Genomic DNA, 8,910 nt, shown 5'->3' with positions numbered 1-8,910 from the left:
TATTTTATCTTTGTGTAGAATCTTTAGTTCACAAATGAAGTGGCTTTTATTACAGCTGTTCAGTACATGTGTTTATCACTAAATCTACAAGAAGTGTGATGCGTTCACTTACTAATGTACATAGTGAGGTGTATTTGAACAGTGATGTGACAGTTTAGGAAGAAACTGAACAAACTACAGAGTCTAACGTATGTACTTTAAACTGAACTGAATTAAATGATTAAAATCAACATTCAGCAAAATGATTTATGATTTTCACACACACACACACACACAAACGCAGACAGCGCTGCATTTCCTGGCTCATTCACTAACTTTGGCTTCTGGTGACACCCACTGTTTGTTAAAGTGGCAGCATTAATCTCGGCAGACACAATTCTTCATGTCCAAATTGGGCTGATGCACCCCCCTGTTGGGTTACAGTGGCCAGAAGCCCCAGATCGCTAGAAGTTCTCAGAGCTCATTGTTGAAGAGCCCTGGTGTCCTGCCTGGAAACCCAGAATGACCTTGAACCTCATCTGTTATATTTATAAAACCCAATCATCTGTCAGCTGATGTGGTGCAGGTGACAGGATCAACCTCGTTATCTACGTCCAGATTCTCAACAGTTGCTATGGTTACCTCATCTACATCAACCTTCATTTAGAACGATGATGAAACTGAACCATATTGACATGTCCAAATTAGGGAGGATACATACTAATGACTAATTGAATGCGATTAGAATCAGCTGATCTGATGACAATGAAATCATCTCAGTTCCTCTTGCTCACCTTCTAAACTTGATATGGCTTCGCTTTCACCAAACAGTTACAGTATTCATTCATACGCCCAGAAAACACTGAGCAACAAAATCATTCATTTGAAGGTGTGTTTCTGGCCACCTAATGATAAGCCCAATGTTCACACTCACACACCTTTGACATGAAACATAGTAAATTTCCAATTGTTAACATAAAAATATAGATTACTGCAGCTTTTAAAATGAAGCTAAAGTACCTAAGTTATACCTGTATATTAAACAGTAGAAGTTGTCATGCTGTGTGTAGCAGCAAATCTACTAAATATGTTGCTGAAATTTATTATTTTGCTGCTGTGACCTTGTCATTTATTTAGCTAATAAGTCAAATTCATGAATCTGACAAACATCAATGGATCCAGACGGGGAAGCAGCAGTGTTCTGTGGCGCTGCACAACATGAGCATTCAGGGAAAAAATGAGCTTGGAGGAGGAAGAAAACAGACTTATTTCAGGTGAATGTAGAAATCCAGAGGGTTCCATAGTTCAGTCATAAAATTCGAATCTGCCAGTGGGTCAGTCATAATAAACCCACACTGTACAGATAACATTGTTCAAACTTTGTTTTAAAAGCTATTGATGATGCCAAGTATCCAGAGATATTGGATATATTGGGCTGAATTTGGGTGAAACGCACAAAAATGATGAAAATGTTTCCATTTCATAGAGTTACCCTATAGTTTAACCCTAACCCCTGGTGACTGAGAACTCCTGTCAACGACTTTCTTCCTGGTACAGCTGTGAAAAATATCTGAATATATTCATATCATATATTATGATGTTGAACTGTCAGTATGTCTTGCACAAAAAATCACCTCCTGCTCCTGTTCAACACGTCAAGAGTATATACAGGTAAATGTGCATATGGGAAAATGTTGTTTTTTTTTACTGTTCATCTTCTCATTACCTTGTTTTAGTCGCTCACTGTGGTGTGTCTGTCCTTTTTTCCTGTTTCCCATTTCCCCTAATGGTGTCTTTAAATTACTGTAACAGCAGCATTAACTCTACTGCAATTCAGTGTAGTCTTTGCTTATTTCTGTACTGAATGTGAACATGAATTTCTGTTTCTAAATTGTTAGGTATCAGTTCACTGTGAACACTCCCTGAGTGTGTCTGCTCTTCACAGCCTCATACATTGGAAAGTACAGTGCCAGTCCACTGGGGCCGTATTTCTGTAACACTGAGACTGTGTTTGGTGAAGCGTTGTAGAACTGCAGGCATATTCTCCTAGTGGACTAGTAGGCTGCATATATCAGCAAACACTTTTAGAGGAGTTTGAGATTTCCCCTGTACCACTAATGTGTCAATACACCACGCACACACACACATGTAAGCACAGATTAATTCATGGAAATCTCAGAACCACTGTGGCCCAAAGCCCTGCAGCATGAAGTTATATGCAGCTCTGGCACTGTGACTCAGAGATGTGTGTCACCTCAGACAAAGCACCTTCCTGCTCGATAACCTGCTTAAGCCCCTGGTGTTTTTGATGTGGGGTGTCTCTTCAAAGTGCTTGGCTCATTACAGCTCCCATGTGAGAAACAGACTGTTCATGTGTGCGTTTCTGTCATGGGCTACATTTGGGGACAAATTTCAAGTGAAAGACCAGTTAATTGCGGACGGCTGGTCCAACTGGGGACAAAGGTTGTGTGCTGCATCATCAGGCATTTTAGCATATTCAAGTTCAACACACACACACACTCAGAGACAAACACACACTCATGCTGCAGCAGATGTATACCCACACGTTTGCAGGAACAGAAGTTCTTATAAAAATAACAGGCTCATCTAATTTACATGTGATCACAGACCCACGCACCTGTTACTGAGGGATACAATAGTAGGTTGACTATAAGCTCCAGTCAGTAATGACTATAATTAATTCCTACAATTAAGCAACAATTGATGGGGAATCTTTTCAAAAATATCCATGTTTTACACTCAAACTCCTCTTTATTTGAAAACCAACTTTCCTCCAAACATTTAGCCAAAAGAGCGTCACAGGATTAAAACAACACACAGGGAGGTTGTTACCAGAAACCAGACACTGTCAGATGTTTTTTTCATGATGGCATTATTCAAATAGATGCACAAGTTAACCTGGAAAACAAATAGGAAAACAAATCATTGTCTAGTATAAAAATGAAGACATAATCCTTATTAACTCTCACCTAAAGAAGAACTGCTAACACTTCTTGAATGATCTGTATGTGCAGAATAATCTGCCTTGCCTTAAAGTTCACAGTTTTTTGTGACATGGAAACAGTGGCACCACTTCAAGCGTAGAACAAAAACAAAGTCTCCTGAACCAGACACAAGCCACAAGCAGCACTCTGTATTCTCCTGCGGTTCCAGTGGTCACCACAGATTACATTTCTTGTTTCTCTCTGAGCCTGAATGAATGAACCCTTCGGGGAATGAGACACAGATTGTCAAGAATGGCAAGTTTTGACACAGGGCATTGAACTGATTGCTGCTATAAGCCTGCACTGCAAGGGGGACTTTGCATGATGCATTGAGCTCTGCCTCCTCTCTCCATGTATTCATCCAACTAATCCATTATACTAATTTGGCTTCTCTCTCTCTTCCATAGTTTTGTGCTTTCTCGTCTCTCGTCTCTCTCCTCCTGTTGCATTCTGCAGGTATTTCTACCTCCACAGCTGTAATGTCTGGATCTGTGATTGCAAGACACCTACTGCCCCTGTAATCCTGCTCAACACCCAGGGCTACTGTTATTATTATCATTACTATACATCTCAGTGTGGAACTTTCTTTAAAAAAAAGCTTCTCTTTAAGATTAGATTCTGTCATTTCTGTCTGATTACACTGTGTAAAGTGGACAGTAATGGATTCTTGTCTAATAATCCTACTAGAAGTAATAGTAATACATATTATTAAAAAAAAAAAAAAAAGGAAAAAAATTCTCTTCATGCTCTTAAAGTCTCCCACTACCCTGAGGCTCACCATTTCTGTATTCATGTCATGTGTGAAAAGTCTTTTATTTCATACCTGCAAGATAAGACCTTTAGTGTTTAGATGAACTGCCTTATCTATAAGCCTTGAAGCCAATCAGGCTGTCTGACGCTCAGCGTCTGACACCCAGAGCCCACACTCTCTGCCTCACTTTGCCTTCTTGATTTGAAGACACACAAACCAGAACAAACCATCGTGTCTCAGATTTAAACTCTGGCCACTAAACTCTGAAACTGAATTTTTTTTTTGTCGAGGCTTCCAGTTTATCAATAGTCCTGCAATTTTCCATCAGTCAGTTTTTGATAACATCTCTGCAGCTCTGAAGTGGATAAAAATGAGCCATCTATCGGCATCATCTTTCGCCATCTTTTCAGTTTTTTTTCCATCATCACTCAGTTTCAGCGTGTTTGTCTTCTTATCTCTGTCGTTTCTGCAGGTTTTTAAGAAAATGATGACAAGAAGTGGTGCAGAGCAGAGCAGAACGGGAGACATGGCTTTATTACCAAAAAGCATGTCACTGTTGAACCAGCAGGGTAAGTCATGATCAAAAGAAAATAAATACGATTTCCCAGTAGTCTTACATTAATCAGTCTTTTATTATTGTTTAATTTGACTGTTCTGTTTTTGTTGTTTTGGTTTTAAAAAAAATATAAGACAATAGTGAAAAATTCCCTTTCACAGTTTCTCAGAGCCCAAAGTAACATCTTCAGATCTTCAACCAACAGTCCAAAAGCCAAACATATTTCATTTACACTGACAAACACTGAAAATCACCAAATCAATATCAGTAAAGTGTTTCAGTACTTGCTGTACTGGGCAGGCAACAGGCTGCTAACTTCTGATGTAAATGTGTTGTAGTGGTTGGTTGTGTACGTAGATTTATTGGCCTTCTGCTAACCCTAACCAAAGGCTCAGGGCTGCAGCTGTGGTGCTTGTGTCTATGAAGCACGTGGAGATGCCCAGGAGGGGAGACCTGCAGCAGGGTGGCTGTATTTTCAAATTTCAGTAGGATTTTTTTCTCTTTCTTAAAATGTATTGAAATAAAATTTTGTGAAGACGTTCATAGTCCACAGTGGATGAATTAGACACTCTGGTGATCCCCTGACTTTTATACTGGCCACCATAGGGTTGACATTTTGAGTAAATTGTCTCAACTTTTGGATGAATTGCCTTGACATTTGGTTCAGGCATTGAACTGTTATCACTTTGGTAAAGCACTTTGGTATGCATACAAAACTATTGACGTCCCCGTCAGCCACAGCTGTGCTTTGTAGTCAGTACGGTCAGCAAATGTTATCATTCTAACACACTAGAATAAGATGTTCCTAAGAAATGCCCACAGGACCTCTGGCAAGGCTGGAGACAGACACTGCTCATGACTCACCCACATCTGTCATCTCAGATTTTATTCAGCTCCCCAACAATGATATTCCTCCGGGATGGAAAAGGTGCTGACAGTTGTCAAGAGACATATACTCAGCTCCCATCAGGACGTCTGCCATTAATGTTGGCACAAGAAATTCTTCACACTAATTGTGAAGAAAATGCTGCAAAGTACATTTCATGGCCATAGAGCAAAGAACTTTATTGCACAATATGGGGAATTATAATAAAACCTAGAATCCTTGAGTGTCAATATAATTTGAGCTTGACGCTTATTTTGGTGATATGAACAACATCTAATGTAATTTCTGAGATCGGTCCACAGTAAATGTTTGCTTTGTTTTACTAGATCAGAACTATGGACATATGAAGCAGATGGGATTCATTTCTAAAATAACCTTTTATTTTACTATATGTACTTAATTGGACATAAAAGTAGATACTTTATGACTGTCGCTCTCCCTCTCCTTGAGATTTTCTAGAAACATTTTGGCAGGCTATCACAGGAATTACACCCCTACAATATGCTGCAGCTCAAATCAGGGGCTGCACACTTCAAAGTCCATGTTTCAAGGCTACATAGGATATTAAAGGTTGAGAAGGCTGCCTCATCCCAAACTCCTCGAAATTGAAGTCTTCAAAACCAAATTCAGTGGACACAACCTCTGCATATCAATGACGTTTTTAGGATGAGTTGGGTTTTTTTTTTTTTACCAGGCAACCTTACCAGACGACACCAGCTATCACTCCAACACGTCCTGGCTTCAACATACCCTGACAGCTATCATTTGTGCAGCAGCCATGTTTTTTGTTTCAAATGTGGCCGCATTGCCATCACCTCACCAGACAAAGTACAATTGAACCCAGGGGCCAGTTGCACAAAACACCTTAAGTTTTCTACTTAAGCATGACTCTTAAGGTTTAATTTGTCCTTAGCTGAGGGAGGTACTTCCATTTACTCATTTGGCTGATGCTTTTGTCCAATGTGACTTACAAGTGAAGGACATCAGTAAAGCTTCAGTGCAGTGGGAAACCTTGGTGTAAGCGTTAAGTACTACATCTATTTAATAAGTGCAAGGAGATTGTGTAAGGAAGTGCACCAAAAGTGCATAGTAAGTGCTAGTTAGACATGTTAGGTTTTAGGAAAGGAGGTGCTCTCAGAAGATTTTCAAGAGACTCATGAAAATAGAGAGGGACACCCCTGCTCTGATAAAATTTGGTAGCTCGTTCCACCATCAGGGAACCGCAGATGAGAACAGTCTGGACTGAGATTGCCCTGTGAGCAGGGATGGCAATGCCAGACAACATTCTCTGGAAGAACACAGTGGTCGAGGAGGAGCCGGGTGAAAACCCAGAGGTCACTCCGAAGGCAAGCATTAGTGACTTGAACTTGATTCAAGATTCAGGCAGCCATGAGCAGCCAGTGAGTAGCCGAGTGACATGTGCCCTTTTGGGCTGATTGAACACCAGGCAGGCTGCCACGTTCTAGACCATCTGTACTGGCTTCACTGTGCACACTGAGGAAGGCCTGCCAGAAGAGCATTACAGTAGCTGAGGTCAGAGATAAACATGGCCTGGACCAAGAGCTGGGAGGCGTACTGAGTCAGGTGAGGCCTGATTTTCCTGATGCTGTAAAGACCAAAGCAGCAAAACCAAGAGACGGATGCATTGGTATGCAGTTTTCTAATGGTATCAGTCAGCCAGGGGTGAGACAGGTTTGAGAGGGCAGCTTTGGTGGATAGAGGACAAAGAATATCCAGGCATGAGCTCGGAGCAGAGCAGAGATACTCTGTGGCATCATTAACCTCTAATGAGAAAAAAGTGCTAGTAGGAGGAAGAGCTGAGGTGAGCAGTGAGGAAATTGTTGGGACTGATGGGAGGCAAACAGTGAAGGAAATCAAATAGTGGTGAGAGAGGTGCAGAGGTGTGACTGTTACACAGTCTGTGGCACAATTTTGGGTGAGAATGAGGTCAAGTACTTCACCAGCTTTGTGAGTTGAAGGGCTGCAGACAAGTTTCAAGTCAAAGGATTGTATCAGTGACAGGAAATCAGAGGAGCTTGGATTGTCTAAGTGGATGTTGACATCAGGCGTGGTCGCCGCAGCAGACACCGTAACAGCATGGTACTCAAATGAAGAGTATTTGTTTGGAGGCAACAGTTGAGTGAATGCCCATGTGTTGGAAATGAGGAGACCAGTCCCGCCTCCTCGGCCGGACAGTCGGGGGTTATGGGAGAATATGTGGTTATTGGAAAGCGCAGCTGGGGAGGCAGTTTTTTTTTTAGGTTTTTATCATGGACATGGAGAAGCACTTTCTGTTGGCCTCAAAGAGGTTCTGGCAAACCATCTGGCATCATAGGAAGGAGAAGCATGGCTTAGCCCAGGCTGTTTTCAGCACGGGAGGAGAACTGCTCACTTGGAAATGGGGATATTGTCGGTCGGTGGAACGAGTGATAGTCTTAAAAGTAGTTCTTATGGTCTAGTGTCTTGTCCTCAGCTGAAAAAACAGAAACTACTGAGCCATCCTCACCCAAGCGAGTCTGAAGGAGATGTCATCGTCTCTGTCAAGTCAGTGGTGATTTCAGTTTGTTCCACCCTGACGTGAATTCTCTGCGGCCTGTAGCACACACATCTTTATCTTTTTCATCTTTATTGTCACTTGTTTTGGTCTGCAGCTGTTTCCCTCACAGAACCAAAGTGAGAGACAGACAGAGAGAGACAAAAAGAAAACAACTTTTCACTGAATTTGTCTGGGTCCTGCAGCCTCGATCCAGTCCTTCAGACACATGTTAGAGCCGTCTCTTTTTTACTGTATTGTTTGCTTGTCACTGTCAAGAAACTAAGTTTATTTACCCCTTTGTCAGCCACCTGAGGGCATTGTCCAGCTACATTTGGACATTTCTGAGTTGATAAGTTAACAAGTCGAAAGCCACCTAGGTTTTGTCTTATTAGTTGTAAGGCAGAAATTTTGCAGGAGCCGAGGAAGATGGAGTTTCTCAGATGAGTCAGAGTCAATAAGACACAAGACACAACAATTCTCAGTTTAAGCATTTTAATATTAACGCTGGGTCAAGACCTTCACAATCATGCATTTACAGATGAACAAAGAAACATTGCTTCAAACTTTGCTTCAATATCTTGATATTACACATGATAATACATTCACGAGTCATAATTCTATACATGGTAGGAACATCTGGAAACCCTTCATCATACAAATATAGTGTATGATCACTCCATGATATTTATATGGGATACATGCGCAGTGGCTTCACTTGGAGGATTAAACAAAAAATATGAAAACACAGTTTAACAGTTCAAGACAAAATTCTGACTATCATTAGTACTGTAACAGGTTCTGCTTCCTTGATGCCATTAATATCTCTCATATTTCAACTTGTTCTCTTCAGGAACATTTGGGACAAATACCAGAGATTTTGAATCTTACAGTCTGCAGCTCTGTCACAGAAGAAGCAACAGACTGTGAACTCACAGGTGTTTCCAATCACTCATGCTGATCAGACCAGATCAGATTAGATCAGGTTGAAGTTGGAGGAATGCTGGAAATTACATGTCAGGTACCTTAATAAACAAAAGTTTTTTCTCCACCTAAGTGTGGCACACAGGATGACACATGCTGACTTGAATCAATGGCTCTCACGTGTACCAACAGCATCCATGTATGCCAAGAGCATCAAACACAGGAGAAACTAATAATCATGTATTTCACATGGCTTGTTGTGGCTGAAACCAAGTG

The sequence above is a fragment of the Trachinotus anak genome, unplaced genomic scaffold (genome assembly GCF_046630095.1).
Source record: "Trachinotus anak isolate AG129_WGS33_773 ecotype Australia unplaced genomic scaffold, CSIRO_AGI_Tana_v1 ptg000019l, whole genome shotgun sequence".
NCBI lineage: Eukaryota > Metazoa > Chordata > Actinopteri > Carangiformes > Carangidae > Trachinotus > Trachinotus anak.
The sequence above is the reverse complement of the archived record's forward strand: the minus strand, read 5'-3'. Positions refer to the sequence as shown.